The sequence below is a fragment of the Cynocephalus volans genome, chromosome 17 (genome assembly GCF_027409185.1).
Source record: "Cynocephalus volans isolate mCynVol1 chromosome 17, mCynVol1.pri, whole genome shotgun sequence".
Taxonomy (NCBI): Eukaryota; Metazoa; Chordata; class Mammalia; order Dermoptera; family Cynocephalidae; genus Cynocephalus; species Cynocephalus volans.
The window spans coordinates 14,901,295-14,920,599 of record NC_084476.1 but is presented as its reverse complement, the minus strand read 5'-3'; the positions used below and the strand labels follow the sequence as shown (position 1 = coordinate 14,920,599).

General features: G+C 41.3%; 1 pseudogene; it reads right to left on the bottom strand.

Moving 5' to 3' along the window:
* Positions 1-4,001: 4,001 nt before the first annotated feature.
* LOC134365548 (olfactory receptor 1L3-like) lies at positions 4,002-9,833 on the bottom strand (annotated as a pseudogene).
* Positions 9,834-19,305: the final 9,472 nt, after the last annotated feature.

The following is a 19,305-nucleotide window of genomic DNA, read 5'->3' as shown; positions in this document are numbered from 1 at the left end:
TTGAGCATTTTTTCATATGTCTGTTGGCCATTTGGATTTCTTCCTTAGAGAAATGCCTACTTAGCTCTTTTGCCCATTTTTTAATTGGGTTGCTTGTTTTCTTCTTGTAAAGTTGTTTGAGTTCCTTATATATTCTGGATATTAATCCTTTGTCAGATGTATATTTTGCATATATTTTCTCCCACTCTGTTGGTTGTCTTTTAACTCTTTTAATTGTTTCTTTTGCTGTGCAGAAGCTTTTTAGTTTGATATAATCCCATTTGTTTATTTTTCCTTTGGTTGCCCGTGCTTTTGGTGTCGTATTCATGAAGTCTGTGCCCAGTCCTATTTCCTGAAGTGTTTCCCCTATGTTTTCTTTAAGAAGTTTTATTGTCTCAGGGTGTATATTTAAATCCTTAATCCATTTTGAGTTGATTTTAGTATATGGTGAGAGGTATGGATCTAGTTTCATTCTCCTGCATAACGATATCCAGTTATCCCAGCACCACTTGCTGAAGAGGCAGTCCCTTCCCCAGTGAATAGGCTTGGTGCCTTTGTCAAAGATCAGATGACAGTAAGTGTGAGGGTTGATTTCTGGATTCTCTATTCTATTCCATTGGTCAGTGTGTCTGTTTTTATGCCAGTACCATACTGTTTTGGTTATTATAGCTTTGTAGTATAGCTTAAAGTCAGGTAGTGTTATGCCTCCAGCTTTATTTTTTTTGCTCAGCATTGCTTTGGCTATTCGTGGTCTTTTATTGTTCCATATAAATGTCTGAATAGTTTTTTCCATTTCTGAGAAAAATGTCTTTGGAATTTTGATGGGGATTGCATTGAATTTGTATATCACTTTGGGTAGTATGGACATTTTCACTATGTTGATTCTTCCAATCCAAGAGCATGGAATATCTTTCCATCTTCTTGTATCCTCTCTAATTTCTCTCAGCAGTGGTTTGTAGTTCTCGTTATAGAGATTTTTCACCTCCTTGGTTAACTCAATTCCTAAGTATTTTATTTTTTTGGTGGCTATTGTAAATGGGCAGGCTTTCTTGATTTCTCCTTCTGCATGTTCACTATTGGAGAAAAGAAATGCTACTGATTTTTGTGTGTTGATTTTGTATCCTGCTACTGTGCTGAAATCATTTATCAATTCCAACAGTTTTTTTGTAGAGGTTTTAGGCTGTTCGATATATAGGATCATGTCATCTGCAAACAGGGACAGTTTGACTTCATCTTTTCCAATCTGGATGCCCTTTATTTCCTTCTCTTCTCTGATTGCTCTGGCTAGTACTTCCAACACTATGTTGAATAGGAGTGGTGAGAGTGGGCATCCTTGTCTAGTGCCTGTTCTTAAAGGAAAAGCTTTCAGCTTTTCCCCATTCAGGATGATATTGGCAGTGGGTTTGGCATATATGGCTTTAATTATGTTGAGATACTTTCCCTCTATACCTAACTTATAGAGGGTCTTTGTCATGAATGAGTGCTGAACTTTATCAAATGCTTTTTCAGCATCTATAGAGATGATCATATGGTCCTTGTGTTTGACTTTATTAATATGGTGTATCACATTTATTGATTTGCGTATGTTGAACCAACCTTGCATCCCTGGGATGAATCCCACTTGATCGTGATGAATAATTTTTCGTATGTGTTGCTGTATTCTGTTTGCTAGTATTTTAGTGAGGATTTTTGCATCTATATTCATCAAGGATATCGGCCTGTAGTTTTCTTTTTTGGTTATATCTTTACCTGGTTTTGGTATCAGGATGATGTTTGCTTCATAGAATGAGTTTGGGAGATTTGCGTCCGTTTCAATCTTTTGGAATAGTTTGTAAAGAATCGGTGTCAATTCCTCTTTGAATGTTTGGTAAAATTCTGCTGTGAATCCATCTGGTCCTGGGCTTTTCTTTGTTGGGAGCCTTCTGATAACAGCTTCAATCTCCTTTATTGTTATTGGTCTGTTCAAATTTTCTACGTCTTCACGGTTCAGTTTTGGGAGCTTGTGTGTGTCCAGAAATTTGTCCATTTCCTCCAGATTTTCAAATTTGTTGGCGTATAGTTGTTTATAGTAGTCTCGAATGATTCCTTGTATTTCAGATGAATCAGTTGTAATATCGCCTTTTTCATTTCTAATTTTTGTTATTTGAGTCTTCTCTCTTCTTTTTTTTGTTAGCCATGCTAATGGTTTGTCAATTTTATTTATCTTTTCAAAAAACCAACTTTTTGATTCGTTGATCTTTTGAATTGTTTTTTGGTTTTCAATTTCATTCAGTTCTGCTCTGATCTTAATGATTTCTTTCCGTCTGCTAACTTTAGGATTGGATTGTTCTTGTTTTTCTAGTTCTTTAAGGTGAAGTGTTAGGTTGTTCACTTGCCATCTTTCCATTCTTCTGAAGTGAGCATTTAATGCAATAAATTTTCCCCTCAATACTGCTTTTGCAGTATCCCACAGGTTTTGGTATGATGTATCATTGTTTTCATTAGTTTCAATAAACTTTTTGATTTCCTGCTTGATTTCTTCTTGGACCCATATGTCATTAAGTAGAATGCTGTTTAATTTCCATGTGTTTGTATAGTTTCCAGAGTTTTGTTTGTTATTAATTTCTAGTTTTAATCCATTGTGGTCTGAGAAGATACATGGGATAATTCCAATTTTTTTGAATTTATTGAGACTTGATTTGTGACCTAATATGTGATCTATCCTGGAGAATGATCCATGTGCTGATGAGAAGAATGAATATTCTGAGGTTGTTGGGTGGAATGTTCTGTAGATATCTGCCAATTCCAATTGGTCTAGAGTCTTGTTTAGATCTTGTGTTTCTCTACTGATTCTTTGCCTAGATGATCTGTCTAATATTGACAGTGGAGTGTTCAGGTCCCCTGCTATTATGGTATTAGTGTCTATTTCCTTCTTTAGGTCTAATAGAGTTTGTTTTATAAATCTGGCTGCTCCAACATTGGGTGCGTACATATTTATGATTGTTATGTCTTCTTGATGGATCAGTCCTTTTATCATTAAGTAGTGTCCCTCATTGTCTCTTTTTATGGTTTTTAGTTTAAAGTCTATTTTGTCAGATATAAGAATAGCCACTCCAGCTCGTTTTTCTTTTCTGTTTGCATGGTAAATCTTTTTCCATCCTTTCACTCTTAGTCTGTGTGAATCTTTATGGGTGAGGTGGGTCTCTTGTAGGCAGCATATAGTTGGGTCCTGCTTTTTGATCCAGTCAGCCAGTCTGTGTCTTTTAATTGGGGAATTTAAGCCTTTAACATTAAGAGTTGTTATTGAAAGGTGTTGATTTATTCCTGGCATTTTATTGGTTGTTTGGTTGTCTTAGGTGTCTTTTGTTCCTTGCTTTCTGATTTACTGTTTGGTTTCTTTGTTTGTTGGTTCCTTAGGTTGTAGATAGTGTTTTTGTTAGCTTGTTTTCTCTTCATGAATGCCATTTTTATTGTACTTTCGGGTTTAGATTTTTCTTAGGTTTTTATGGCAGTGGTAGTTATTTTTCAGGAACCAAACCCAGTACTCCCTTGAGGATTTCTTGTAAGGGTGGTCTTGTGGTAGTGAACTCCCGCAGTTTTTGTTTGTCTGAGAAATATACTATTTGCCCCTCATTTCGGAAGGATAGCCTTGCAGGGTAGAGTATTCTTGGCTGGCAATCTTTGTCTTTTAGTATTTTGAATATATCATCCCATTCCTTTCTAGCTTTTAGGGTTTGTGATGAAAAGTCTGATGTTAACCTGATTGGGGCTCCCTTATAGGTGATTTGACGCTTCTCTCTTGCAGCTTTTAAGATTCTCTCTTTGTCTCTGAGTTTTGCCAATTTGACTATGACATGTCTTGGAGAAGGCCTTTTTGGGTTGAATACGTTTGGAGATCGTTGAGCTTCCTGGATCTGAAGATCTGTGATTTTTCCTATACCTGGGAAGTTTTCTGCCACTATTTTGTTGAATATGTTTTCAATGGAATCTCCATTTTCCTCCCCTTCTGGAATACCCATGACTCGGATATTCGAGCGCTTGAGGTTGTCTGATATCTCTCTCAGATTTTCTTCCATGTCCTTGATTCTTTTTTCTTTCTTTTTGTCTGCTTGTGTTATTTCAAACAGCCCATCTTCAAGTTCAGAGGTTCTCTCTTCAACTTCGACAAGCCTGCTGGTTAAACTCTCCGTTGTGTTTTTTATTTCGCTGAATAACTTCTTCAGTTCAGCAAGTTCTGCTACATTTTTTTTCAGGACATTGATTTCCTTGTATATTTCCTCTTTCAGATCCTGTATACTTTTCCTCATTTCATCATGATGTCTAGCTGAGTTTTCTTGTATCTCATTCAGTTTCCTTAGAATTATCACTCGAAATTCCTTATCAGTTATTTCAAGGGCTTCTTGTTCTATAGGATCTAGAGTATGAGATTTATTAACTTTTGGTGGTGTACTTTCTTGATTTTTTGTATTTCTGGTGTCTTTTTTTTTGGTGTTTATTCATTGTGGCAGGGGGTTTCACAGTCCACCGGTTTAAGACTAATGACTAACTAGGATGTTGCTGTGGTTGCCAATTTGGTATGGCTCCCGCCGTGACTGCTCAGTTGGCCTCTAGTGTCTTGTGTGTGTGGTTGCCTCGGGTCTTGGGCTTCTCCGGGGATCCACCTTTCTGGTCAGCTTGTACTCTGCTGGGCTGGTGGATCACGTACCACAGGGTGTGTGATCTCTGTTGAGCTTTCACTTTCTGTACAGGACTTCTCCCCGTTCAGTGTGCTCTGGCCCAGGCTGTTAGATCGTGCAGTGGCGACCCCACCGGGTGTGTGGTTTCTGTCGAGTCTCCGCCTCCCTGGCCGCACGTCTCCCCCCTCTGTGCACACTGTGCTGGGTTGGGGCGTGTCTTCTGCACCCCTCGTCTATCAGCTGGGCCTTCAAGACCCTGCTCAGCACCGCCTCGCCCAGGAAGTCTACCAGGTTTCTGCTAGGCACAGACGACCAGTCTCTCTGGGTGCCTTTGTAGCACTGTGTAGATCTTTCTCGGGTCTTGTTCACCTTTGTATCCCCCCGGTATAAACCGAGTCTAGTGCCCGCCTGCAGCCTGCTCTCTGGCAGGTTCAAGCAGACCTGGGAACTCTCCAACCACACTATTCCCAACCAGAAATTCGTTAGGCTTTTTTCCAAACTGGTGGTCGCAGAGATGGTATCTGCCTCCCAGTAACAGGAAGTTTACCGGGGCCGGAGTCCAGGGTGTGGTGGAGTGACAGTCGGCCCGCCCGTACTTCCTAGCACTCCCAAAACTGGTCGGGACGCCCCACACCCCCAGCCCTGCCAGAGAACCGTGGAGGGAGTGGGAGAGGAGGTCGGCCCGCAGGGTCCGGAAAGCCCCGCGCCAGGCCAAGCAAATGGGCTCAGTGATGGCCGAGCAGGGCGGAGCTGCCCGCACCTGGGAAAATGGAGGCAGCACCGGGGCAATGAGTGGCCTGGTGGTGCAGGCGGGGAGCCGCGTGGGCATCCACCCCCCGAACAGAGCTGTGCCAGGGATCACTCACAGTGCTGTGCCAGGTCGGGCGCTCGCTCTGTCTCTGGTTTGTTGCCTTCCGTGTTCTCGGCGCTGCCGCCTGGGGCTGTTCAGTCGCGGCGCCGCTCGGGCGCTCCCAGGAGTCTTCTTTAATGCCGGCCTGAAACCTCGAATCCTGGATAGGGCAGCTGGCCGCCTTCAGTGCGGCCCCAGCCTCCGGGATCCTGGCTGCATCCACAGCAGCCCTGGCGCCGTGTTCCCTGTTTCAAGACTCACTTTTGCAGCTAAGAATCAGTTCTTTTCCTGCTCCACACTTCAAAGCTGTTGCCTGTAAATGAGGCAGCCTCTCCTGCCGGGGGCAAAGTGGCGTTGAGCCCCCACGACCGGCCAGCAGCAGCAGTCCTCCCTTAAGAGATGGCCAGAGAAAGGTCCACAAGTTTCCCGGCTGCCTGAGGCCCAGTGGCCACCTTTTCCACCTCAGCTACTCCGCGCCAGCCGCCGCAGCCGCCGCCATCTTGAAAACTTAAAATAAATTTAAATTAATTTGAAATTTAATGTTTAAAATCCAAGTAAATTTAGTATTTTAAAAAAATTAAAATTTTAATAAAGTAAAAATAAAATTTCTAATATAATTGTTAGAATTTTAAAAACATATCTGAGCACATGGGCAGAAATTTAACAAATTATCAAAGCCTCATACCAAAATATATATTCTAGAATTGAAATAGGATTCTAATACACAGGCTGGAAAGTTTGCAGCCTTTGTCGGTGGGCTTTGGAAAGCCTCCTTGAGACAGGTTTGGGAAAGTAGCTTCTCTCCTTAGGAGTGGTTTGTGAGAATCTCTCTGTAACTAGTAGGGGTCAGTTAAGATTGTTGGGGTCTTCGAGGAGACATAAGAAGTAGGACAAAGGGATGGTAGATGGAGGTCTCCTTTGTTACTGATAGAGGTGACACTGGAGGATGCAGCTTCAAGCGAAAGTCAAAAAGGGCTAAAATGAGGTTGTCTCACCCACAGGCCTAGAGAAGCAGAGTAGATTTCCTGATTTCTGTAGGTGAGGACTGAGCCAAGAAGGTGACCAAGATAGGCTTAACAATTTCCTCAGCTTGGCTAAACTTTAAACAGGTTTCTTCCTGACTGGAGGTCCCAGACCTCCCTTTTCTTAGAGCATTTAGTTTAGAAAACTTGTTATTATGAATTCTTTCTTTGCCCCCTTGAGATGTGAACTTTTAAAAAAAGCCTCTTGCTGGTTTTAAAACTTAGAAATGTTTTTCTCAAAGACCTGGCAGCCATCCCTTTGAAATGTAATCACCAAGGGAGAAAACACCCTTATCTCCTAGTCTCTGTGGGAAGGTAGGAGCCCAACTTCCACAGGTGCTTTGCTCCCAGTTACAAAATTACTTCCTGTCATAAAAACCTGAGAAGTTTATTCTTGGATAAAGCCAATTAGCAAACACAGGCGGCCTGTGACCTCCCCCTAACATCCTCCAGTACTTTTCCACTAGCTCATCCCAGTGCTCAAAAACTCTCCTGCCCTTTGTTTTAGTGGAGTTGAGTTTAGACTGAATTTTGGCCTGTCTTCCTATTGCAATAGCCCTGAATAAAGTTTTTCTTGCCTGTTTAACTTTGGTGCGATTTTTGCTTTGACACAGGCCAAATATATGCTTCCCAAATTTATGAGTCCATTAAGGCACTCATTCTCCTCTGGAGTAGGAACTTGAATTGGGTAAAAAAAAAAAAAAGAAGAAGCGTATTGCATTAACTAAACTCTCTTCACATGGAAGAAAAGATCGAGAATAGAAAGAACATGTTCCTACCAAACAGTGATGTTTAACCTTTCTGCTTTTAGATGTTCACTTATAACAACAAATTTTGTACCACATTCCTGAGTTTTCACCTCTTGCCACAAGATCAGTATCTTCCTAGGCTGTGAACATTTATTCACAGTGGAAAAGCTCTATGGCTCAATAAAATTATAAAATAAAAAGTCTAAATCTGGTATATTTTCTAGTCTGTCTTGCTTTGACATATATCTTGTTAGAAAATATTACTGTTGTCAGTTCTGAAAATAAGGAATATGAATCTCTTTATTATTTAACAATTTTTTCTGAATTGAAAATGATCTTAGGTAGTACCTAGTTCAATTGCTGCCTGATGTACAAACTGTCTTTATAATACCCTTCTCTAGTGGTGGTGGACCTCGCTTTTCAACAACTCAACTTTTGAGTTATTTCCTTATACTTCCAGGAATTATTTCCCAAGTACTACACATATTGGGTCTAGCTCTGTCTCTAAAAGCTACTTGGAATAAACCTCATGACAGAAGAATAATCTCTCCCTGGAAAACAAGCAGATAATGATATTGGAAATATAGATACTTCTAGGGTGAATGACACTAAAAAGGCTCAGGAAGAGTGATGGACCAAGAGCTCCTGGAGGCACAAAGGGAAGAACCCAGAGAAGAGACACAGAAGTTCCATTGCCTATGACTGATTGCCCAGAGTGTTGGACCTGAGTGGCTAAATCAACTAGCTAATGAGTGTCAACAATTGATGACATACTGCATTCAGGACCCAGGACACTGTGCTTTCCTATAAAAGAGGAGACATCATCTATTCTCTGCCTGATGGACAAGAAACTGTCCCTGCTGCTGAGGAGGTACTAATCTTAAGGGGAAGAGAATAACACGTGTGTGCACCTGCACACACCACCTATGCATGAACACACCCACTACCACCTTAAGTAATTGCAAAGATGTCAGCACTGCTGCAAACTGAGTAACTAATTGCAACTACTTCTTGAAATATGTAAGGATGCTTGGGGTTCAAAATATCAAACAAGGAGAAATTTGGTCAAGAAAAATTAACACACAATATTAGTTTTCAGCTGTTTTTGGAAGGACTGAATGGGAAAAGAGAATGGGCAGGGAGTCATATGGATGCATAGAAAGACCTTGGGCTAATCAGGGGACCTTGATAAGGGGTTCCTTAATTGGTGAGCCCAAACATATAAGACTGGGCACAACGCTCTAGTCTTGTCATCTATACCACTTCGTATGAAGAACCAGGATTAGACATGCTAACCTTCAGTTGCTTGTTATATACACCAGGAATCAGCAGAAACCAGTTCCCACAGAAAAGGAGTTATTCTTGGGCATGTCCATGGACATACCTAGAACTTCCTCTTGTCCATCATCTTCCTCAGGCTGTAGATAAAAGGGTTTAGAATGAAGGATAAAAATGTGTAAATGACTGTTGTCACTTTGTCCTTGATAGTGTAGCTGGACAGGGGTCAGACATAAACATAAATAATACTTCATTAAAGACGGTCACTATGGTAAGGTGGGAACCACAGGTGGAGAAGGCTTTGCATTTCCCAGCAGCTGAGGGGATCTTGAGAATCTTGATGAGAATTTGTATAGGAGAAAGTGATGCCTAGAAAGGGGTCACCAAAACAACAGATCCTTCTGTCATTATCACAATTTCATTGACAAATGTGGAGGAGCAGGACAATTTCATCAGAGGGTTGATGTCACAGAGAAACCGGTGGATAACACTGGAGTTACAAAAGAGGATATGATTTATGAGAAGAGCTAGTAAGAGAGAATGGAGATGGGAGATGGTGCAGAAGAAAGTCAGTAGTGGGGCACAGCAGTGGGGACTTGTGGTGATGACGTAGTGGAAGGGGTCACAGAGGGCCACAAAGCAGTCAATGACCATGGCTGCCAGGAGGTAACTCTCTATGTTGGCAAAGCCAAGGAAAAATGCATCTGAGTCAGACACTCAGCGTAGGAGATGGACTTCTGCCTTGACCGAAAGTTCGCCAGTGCCTTGGGAATGATGGTATGTGAATAGCAGACATCAATGAGAGAGAAGGTGCTGAGGACAAAATGCACAGGTGTTTGGATTTGAGTGTCAGAGTGGATGGCAAGGATGATGAGCAAGTTCCCCACCATGGTGACAATGTACATGGTGAGGAACAGGGCAAAGAGTGGCTTCTGGTCCTCAGGCCACGAGGAGAGTCCCAGGAGGATGAAGGCAGAGAGACACTGCCAGTTTGGCTGACCCTAGTCATGATCTGCAGTACACTAATGAATGTAGAAAGTCTTAGAATTTTCAATTTAGCAAGTTTTGATTTATTCCTATGTCTCCTAGGATTCCTATAAACGGTCCATGATTCTATCTTCCCATCCACAGTCCACAAAAATAAAAATAAGTTGAGCGATAAGTAAAGTTTAACCTGTGCTAAATGCAGGGACATCCGCAAGTGGATTTCCCTTCGGAAAGAATCCCAGGTGGACCTCAGTGATCCATACTTCTCTAGTTCCTCATCAATAGTATTCAGATATGTCAGATTGAGGCTCATCTCCCTACTATCCTTGCAAACAAAAGAAAACAAACAAATAAAAAAACCCAAACAACTAAATGAACCAGGTAAATACAAAGGCCCACAATGTTTATAGTCCCCTTTCAGAGCCAACATTTTCATTCAAACCTTGCAAAAAGTATGTTGCAAATGAACCTATTTATTAAAACATTCCTAGATGTTGGGGATCTATGCATTCACAATTATTCAACACCATGTATTAAATATTCACTGGTAACCCAACCCTGGGATTACAAAGATGACTAATTCTCAGTTCCTATTCTTAAGGTTGTTGCAGTCTAGTGGAGCAGAAAGCCTTTTTTTTTTTTTTCCTTTTACCCTCTCTTTTCTTTAATTAATTAGTTTTTAAATTCACATGTATTAATTGTACGGAGTATCTTTGAATACATGTATATAATGTGTGATGATCAAATCAGGGTAATTAGCATATGCATCATCACAAAAATTTATCATTCCTTTGCAATGAGAGCATTTGAGTTCCTCTCTTCTAGCCATTTGAACACTTACAATACATTACTATTGATTAATAGATGCCTAGCACTACTGTAGGCCTCAGAACTTATTTTCCCTTTCTAGCTGTAATTTTGTATCTGTTAACCAACTGTTCCCTATTCCCCTCTCTCCTCCCCTTCCTAGCCTCTAGTAACTACAATTCTACTCTCTACTTCTATAAGCTCAACTTTTTGGGTTTTTTTAGCTCCCACATATGAGTGAGAAGATGTAATATTTATCTTTCTGTGCCTGACTTATTTCACTTAACATAACGTCTTCCAGGCTCATCCACGTTGCTGTGAATAACAGGATTTCATTCTTTTGTATGGCTGAGTAGTATACCATTGTGTATGCGTACCACATTTTCTTTATCCATTCATTTGTTGATGGACACCTAGGTTGATTGCATATATTGGTTCTTATGAACTGTGCGGCAGTAAATATGGGGTGCAGATATCTCTTTGGCATGCTAATTTCCTTACCTTTGAATAAATACCCAGCAGTGAGATTACCAGACCATATGGTAGTTCTATTTTTAGTTTTTGGAGGAACCTCCATACAGTTCTCCATAATGGCTGTACTATATTACATTCTTACCAACAGTGTACAAGAGTTCCCTTTTCTCTGCATCATTGCCAGCATTTGTTGTTTTTTGGAAGACTAACTTTTAAACAAGTTAAGTGCAATAGAACACTACAGGTGTAGTGATGGATGCGTTAAAAAGCCACATAGCATAATGTACTGCTTTTGCTAAAGCATACATTTTAAAATTAGCTTCTTCACATTCTGGCTTTGTGGTCTTAGGCTGGTTCCCTGACATTGCTGATGGCTGTTGTCCGCATCTATCATACGGGAGTGGTAACTATCTCCCTACTCTACCTCATATTCCTCCTTCTCTCCTTCTTGCTTTATTTCTTCCTTTCCTTCCTGCCAAAACCCTCTTGCCATCAAAATCCTCCTCCCTGTCAGGTGTCTCTGGATGTTCTGAAAGCAACTATTGTATTTTTTTTTTTGTAAAATCTTGCAGCTTTTATATTTTTCATAGTTTGACCACCCTTCACCTGAGTTTGTGAGACTTTGCAGGAGAAATATTTATTTGTGCTTCGTATGATGTGAAAATGAATATGCAATTAAGGCAAATAATAACAGTCATGCTTAAGATACATTGAATCCTTACTTTGTATCAGGCACTGAGCTAAATACTTTGTGTATATTACTCAAAACAACCCTCTGAGCTAGTTCCCAACACTATTCCCTTTTAACAGATAAGAAAACCAAAGTTCAAGTTGTTAAGTGCTTTTCTCAAGTGTGACAGGGCCAGAGACTGTACACCAACCAGAATGGGTCTAAACGTAAAACACCTCCTCACGTTTTAGCAAAGCTTCAAGTGTTTATGCCAGAAACAAATGTACAGGAGCACTATTTTTCAATGTGAAATTTTTCTACCTTAACATTTTTATTCCAGTGACTGACAAGTTTTCCAAATCAGTGTTGCATAGAGTCCCTTACCATAATTCCTGGAGACAGGGCCTCTCTCAAGCTTCACGTTGGTTGGGGGCTGCATTTTTAGGGTGCTGTGGAAGGGCAGAGGGAAGCACTCAGGATGTACAGACAGAAGATGGGGGTTCAAATCCTAACTCCACCATCCACTTGTAAATCTTTGGCAAAGTCACTGCTCTGAGTTTGACTTTCCTCATCTGTAAGATAAAATAAAATCTGCTTGTAGTGCTCTCTAGAGAAAAGTAAAGAACATGCATGAAAAGCAGTTTGTAAACCATGAACACAATATGTTAGAGGGATGACTCTGATAAATGTCTGGTAAGGAAGAGATGAGTTGCAAGGGAAGGAGAGGCTGAGCTAGACTAAATGCACAGGAAAATGGAAAGGACTTTGGGCTCTTGTCAAAGCCAGCATTTCTCACCTAGATTATTGCAGTGCTGTCCCAGTGATGTATTTGGTGTTTCCATATTCCCTCTTAACCTCCTCTCCCATCCATGCTCTGCACTGCATCTATCATGATCTTTTAACAGTAAACATTTGATCATCTAACTTGCTAGCTTAAAGTCCATGTTAGTTTTCTAGGGATGCTGTAACAAAGTACCATAAACCCAGATGGTTTAAAATAATAGAAATTTATTCTCTCACAGCTCTGAAGGTGAGGAGTCCAAAACCAAGGTGTCAGCAGGGTGGGTTCCTTACGAAGGCTCTGGAGGTGAGTCTGTTTCATGCCTTCCTCCTAGCTTCTGATGGTTGCAGGCAATCCTTGGTGTTCCTGGGCTTGTAGACCCATCACCTTAACCTTTGCTTCTGTCTTCACGTGGCTGTCTTCCCCTGTGTTTTTCTCTGTGCCTTCAGGAGGCATTCTCCTCTCTGTGTCTGTGTTCAAATTTCTCTCTTTTTATAAGGACACCAGTCATTGGATTAGGGCTCAGGTTAATCCAGTATGACCTCATCTTAACTCGATTTCATCGACAAAGACCCTATTTCCAAATAAGGTCACATTCTGAGGTTCTGGGTGGGCATGAGTTTTGAGGGGCTCCTCCTCAATCCAGTACAAAGTTCCTCTTTATTTGATGAATATCTCTGGCTTCCCACTCCTTGGGATAAACGCTAATTAGCTCCTCTCCAGCTGAATCCCATGCCTACTCCCCCCAGGGCCTTCAACCAGCTCCTCAAAGGCGTCAGGCTTCTTCCTACATTGGCTCATGATGGTCCTTGTCTTTTTCTGTTATCTTTTGCAAATCAGCTCAGCCATCACTTTTCTGGACCAAGTCACTCTGTTACCTGCTCTCATACAACTTTGTTTCCTTCTTTTATAGCTCTTATCACAGTTTATAATTGCTCATTTGTGTGATTAATATTTGTCTTCTCCTTGACATAATACACAGGGATCCTACTTCTTTTACCTTACCCTTATACCCCTGCAGCATAGTGTCTGGCATATTGTGCATGGTCAGTAAATATTTGTTGAGGAAACGAAGCCATGGCATTGAAGTTGGAGACACCTCAAGGTACAAGCCAGAGTTGGTTGATAAGCTACAGGTGGTGTCTATGCAGCATATTCCTAATTTGCCTATCTGTATATAACTTGTGCCCGAGATTCCTGATGGGAGGTGGGCTAATCTTTGCTCTGGTCCTGTGTTTACCTGAGCTACAAACACAGACACACACTTCCCTTGATTCCTCATCTTCTGTCATTTCCTGTACTCAACCTATGGTTATATTCTGGAGATATATTTCTGCCATCTTCTCTCTGACTCCGCTATCACTGCCCTCATGGAGACCTTTATCATCTCTTCCCACCAAACCAGTCTTCTTGCAGACAAGACCGTCTCCTCTCAATCCATTCTCTACTCTGTAGGCAGATCAGTGTTTCTAAAATGCAAGTTTGAATATTTATTGTATTAGTTTGCTAGGGCTGCCATTACCAAGGACCACAAGCTGAGTGGTTTGAACAGCAGACAGTTCTGGAAGCTAGAAGTCTGAAATGGAGGTGTTTTGGGGTTGGTTCCTTCTGAGGGCTGGGAGGGAAGGATCTGTTCTGGATCTCTCTCCTTGGCTTGTAGATAGCTGTCTTCTCCCTGTGTCTCTCGACATTGTCTTCCCTTACACATTGCGTTTTGTGTCCAAACTTCCCCCTTTTCTAAGAATACCAGTCGTGTGCAATTAGTATCCACCCTAATGACCTCATTTTAACTCAATTATCTCCATAAAGGCCTCGTCTCCAAATAAGGCCACATTCTGAGGTATTAGGGATTAGGACTCGAGCATATCTTTTTGGGGGGACACAATTTAACCAGAATAATTTTTTTTCTGCTGCATAAGTCTCCCCATTACCTGCAGACTCAAGGCCAAACTCCTTCCTGTGTCTTCCTGGGCTTCCTGTGATGTGGCTCCTACTGGGCTCTGCAGCCTCCTCTCTTGCTTTTCTCTCTATCCTCCTGCATTTCATGCTCCAGTTGTAGCCATTTCTTGCTTCTTCTTGCCTTAGGAACTCACTGTTTGCCTTTCTGAAAATGCCCATTCCCCCTGTCTGTTAGCCCTGATGATTAGTCCTTCCCTTCAGGCTCAGACTAGATATCACCCCCTTTTGGAAACCAGACCTGATGTTCCTCCACCAATTCTGGACCAGGCACCCCTCTCGCGTACACAATATGGAAATGAATCATCATACTTACAACTCTGTCTTCCCCATGAGACTGTGAGCTGCCCAACTATGAGGACTGCATCTGGTTGCCTGTTACACTGCTCCACCTGGCACAGTGCCTAGAACATAATAGTCCCTTGATAAATATTTTCAGAATGAAAGAATGCCTGGATGGTCATTTAGGGTTTTGAACAGATGTAAGGAGGAAATGCAATGGACCTCAAGCCACTGTCTAAAGAGCAGAAGTCTGTTGAAGTCACGGTGGGTAGGGCAGAGACCAGCTGGGCCCGACGGGAGCCCTCTCCTTGTAGGTGCCTCTTGGTTTCTTAATATTTCAACTTTAAAACAGACTTTTAGAAACTCTGAGCTGGAGAAATTCTTTGAGATTATGGAGTCCAACGCCCCCATTTTAAAGGTGGGAGAAATTGACAACTGACAGGAGAAAGGACCTTAATTATCATAACACTCTTATTATTAGGGCCAAGACTGGAACCCTCTTGGCTTCTCCATGAAAAGAGAGATGCCGTGCCTGATATAGAGGTCATATTGCATGGAAGTTAAGAGAATAGGCTCTTGTCCACTTTCTAGATATGTGGTCCCGCCCCTCATCAGGTAAGTGGTCTAGGGCAAGTTTAACTTTCCTGTGATACAATTTCCCCATCTGTAAAGTAGGAGTAATGGGAGTGCCTACGTCATAGAGTTTTGGGGAGGGCTCAGTGAATAAAAATATGTAAAAGCACAATGCCTGGTAGGTCAGCATCCCTACCCCCAAATGTCAGCTATTTACTATGAGAGAGAGAGACAAATATTTTAGTAAAGTAAGTAACCAGTTGTGGTTAAGTTTTGGAAGTCAGCCTGGTCTGCACTTAGGTTAACCAAACATGTGAAAACCAAAGGCTTAGTCACAGTGACCACCCACCCCTTTTTGTACACACAGATATGGCTTAATTTTGTTCAGTTAATTTGGACAATAACACATGGGTAACCCTTTCCTGATTCACTGGTGTCTTATCAAAACAGTCTAAATTATTTTTGCCGGTGTTTGATTCATGGACTCTTTGGAACTCACTGCTTTCCCGTGGAGGGCAGTGAGGGAGGCATACCTGACGGATGTGGACTGTAAAGGCTGCTGTTCAGTTGTGGCTGCTGCCTATGCTGTCGTCTCTCCAGAAGCAGAAGGTTTTTCCGTGCCATGTCTGCAAATTTATTCACAATCCACCCTTCAGCCAAAGGCTCCAGCTTCTTGACATTTCCCCCTCATTGCCTAGAGGACAAGGAGTACAGGTGAGGGGACCAGACCCTGGTCGACAGGGGTAATAGGTTTTCCTGACACTGCTTCAAATTCCTGTCTCATTCCCTACCTCTGGTCCTCAGCACCATCCTGACTCCTCATTTCAGGAGACAGAGTTACCCAGAGCCACTGAGGTGAGGACTTACGTGATCTGGAGACCACCCCAGCCTGTAATCCTTTGACCTTCCTTTGACAGTCCTTGGGGACCTCTGCACTCTGAAAGGAACAGGCTGTCCTCTCTCCTTGCTATTCAGTTAGGGATTTCTGCTCTGTGCCTTCTGCAAATTTAGAAAGCAAAGCACAGCACAAGAGGATGGAGAATGTCAGTGCCTCTTCCCCAGTGTTGAGACTCTTTCCAGACGCTCCTTGGATTCATGGTCTCATCTCCTAGGTGTGTGACTCAGCTTCCTCATCTGTAGGTGACTAAGGCTGAGTGGTGGGTGTTTTGGAAGATGAGGATGTTTATAGAAGTACACTGCTATTTTGTTTTACGGTGTGGGATAGATTAATATTGGGGAAAGGGACAACAGTTTTCAGGTAATGGAAAGATGTGGTTTGTGGTATGTGAGAGTGTGTGTGTGTGTGTGTGTGTGTGTGTGTGTGTGTGTGTTTGTGCTAGTCCAGGGACAAGTGAGGAAGGTAGATTAGACATAATGTTGGTTTATGAGGTACTATCAGGTTCTTTGGGTCCCGGGGATATTGAAGATGTCAGGGGCTCCTTAGTGTTGGCTTTTCAGTGTGGAGTCAGAACAAGGTTTTACAAGGTTTTACAAGGTTTTACAGCTTCCTTGGGGAAGCTCTTATAATTGTTCCAGTTTCAGCTGCAATAGTGGCCAAGCAGCTCCTTCCAGTTAATGACCTTTGTTAGCTGATGCAGAGTCCTCTGTCCTCCAGGGAGTACCTCTGGCTCTAGGGTCGAGGAGGGAGAATGCAGTCCTGACCTTATGAAAACTGGAAAATATGCTCAGTTATTTCTTTACAGATCAGAGGAGGTGGGGACCTGTTCAGGAGAGAAGGTAGACTTTCTGTTAATCTATATTTTGGGAAGTCTGAAAGTTATACTCTGAGATACCCCAGATTTACATGAAAAATAATTAGCCAAGTGTTTCTTTCCTCCACTCCTCCTTCCTTTCCTTGCATGCTCTCTCCTTCCCTTCCTCTTTTCCTTCTTTCTTTTCTTTTTTCTACCTCGTCCTCTTCCAAAAAGGATGGGGTTGTTTAGAAAGATACATACAACAAATAAATTAAAAATAGCTGAGAGACAAGAAGCAAAAAAAAAAAAGTGAGGTAGGAAGATCATGGTACATGTGAGGTGGGTGTGCAAAATCAGTAGGAAGGCAGGGTCCTCGGTAGGGACTGACCATAGATGGATGAGGCTTCACCCAGCACCAAATTTTAGAGCATTACAATAGGGTCAATGATAGGCAGCACAGCATGCACGGTAGCAGCACCGTGGAGGTTTTGTTTATCCTCTGCACATCTCGTATCCATGGTCATTGCACACTGGAATGGAGCTCAGCTCAGGCTCTGCACCAGATCTGGGGTCCTTTTGGATTTTACATCTTGACGGTCATGTAACCCTCTCTGGAATATATTTCTAGCTCTTATTTTTCTGTGCAGCTCTTTTTACTGGTTAACCGATAAGCAACTGACAAACAGATAGAGCATGCTGGCTCACTACATAGCAGGATCCTCATATATCGCAGATCCGGTGTACGCCTACACATTCTTTGAATTACTGTGTTGAGGGACAAAACCAAGAATCAAATCCTCAGGTTTTCATGAGGCTGAAAAGATCATAGTCAACCTGTTCATTCTTTCTTTCCAGCTTGCCTCTGACTTTTGTCAATACTCCTTTACCATATATTCCTTAAGCATTTAAAAAATATTTCTAATTGTGTATGTGTGTGTATATATACATATTTATTTTCGTGTGTTGATTTTGTATCCTGCTACTGTGCTGAAATCATTTATCAATTCCAGCAGTTTTTTTGTAGAGGTTTTAGGCTGTTCGATATATAGGATCATGTCACCTGCAAACAGGGACAGTTTGACTTCATCTTTTCCAATCTGGATGCCCTTTATTTCCTTCTCTTCTCTGATTGCTCTGGCTAGTACTTCCAACACTATGTTGAATAGGAGTGGTGAGAGTGGGCATCCTTGTCTAGTTCCTGTTCTTAAAGGAAAAGCTTTCAGTTTTTCCCCATTCAGGATGATATTGGCAGTGGGTTTATCATATATGGCTTTAATTATGTTGAGATACTTTCCCTCTATACCTAACTTATAGAGGGTCTTTGTCATGAATGAGTGCTGAACTTTATCAAATGCTTTTTCAGCATCTATAGAGATGATCATATGGTCCTGGTGTTTGAGTTTATTAATATGGTGTATCACATTTATTGATTTGCGTATGTTGAACCAACCTTGCATCCCTGAGATGAATCCCACTTGATCGTGGTGAATAATTTTACGTATGTGTTGCTGTATTCTGTTTGCTAGTATTTTAGTGAGGATTTTTGCATCTATATTCATCAAGGATATCGGCCTATAGTTTTCTTTTTTGGTTATATCTTTACCTGGTTTTGGTATCAGGATGATGTTTGCATCATAGAATGAGTTTGGGAGATTTGCGTCCGTTTCAATCTTTTGGAATAGTTTGTAAAGAATCGGTGTCAATTCCTCTTTGAATGTTTGGTAAAATTCTGCTGTGAATCCATCTGGTCCTGGGCTTTTCTTTGTTGGGAGCCTTCTGATAACAGCTTCAATCTCCTTTATTGTTATTGGTCGGTTCAAGTGTTCTACGTCTTCATGGCTCAGTTTTGGGAGCTTGTGTGTGTCCAGAAATTTATCCATTTCCTCCAGATTTTCAAATTTGTTGGCGTCTAGTTGTTTATAGTAGTCTCGAATGATTCCTTGTATTTCAGATGAATCAGTTGTAATATCGCCTTTTTCATTTCTAATTTTGGTTATTTGAGTCTTCTCTCTTCTTTTTTTTGTTAGCCATGCTAGTGGTTTGTCAATTTTATTTATCTTTTCAAAAAACCAACTTTTTGATTCGTTGATCTTCTGAATTGTTTTTTGGTTTTCAATTTCATTCAGTTCTGCTCTGATCTTAATGATTTCTTTCCATCTGCTAACTTTAGGTTTGGATTGTTCTTGTTTTTCTAGTTCTTTAAGGTGAAGTGTTAGGTTGTTCACTTGCCATCTTTCTATTCTTCTGAAGTGAGCGTTTAATGCGATAAATTCTGCCCTCAATACTGCTTTTGCAGTATCCCACAGGTTTTGGTATGATGTATCATTGTTTTCATTAGTTTCAATAAAGTTTTTGATTTCCTACTTGATTTCTTCCTGGACCCATATGTCATTAAGTAGAATGCTGTTTAATTTCCATGTGTTTGTATAGTTTCCAGAGTTTCGGTTGTTATTAATTTCTAGTTTTAATCCATTGTGGTCTGAAAAGATACATGGGATAATTGCAATTTTTTTGAATTTATTGAGACTTGATTTGTGACCTAATATGT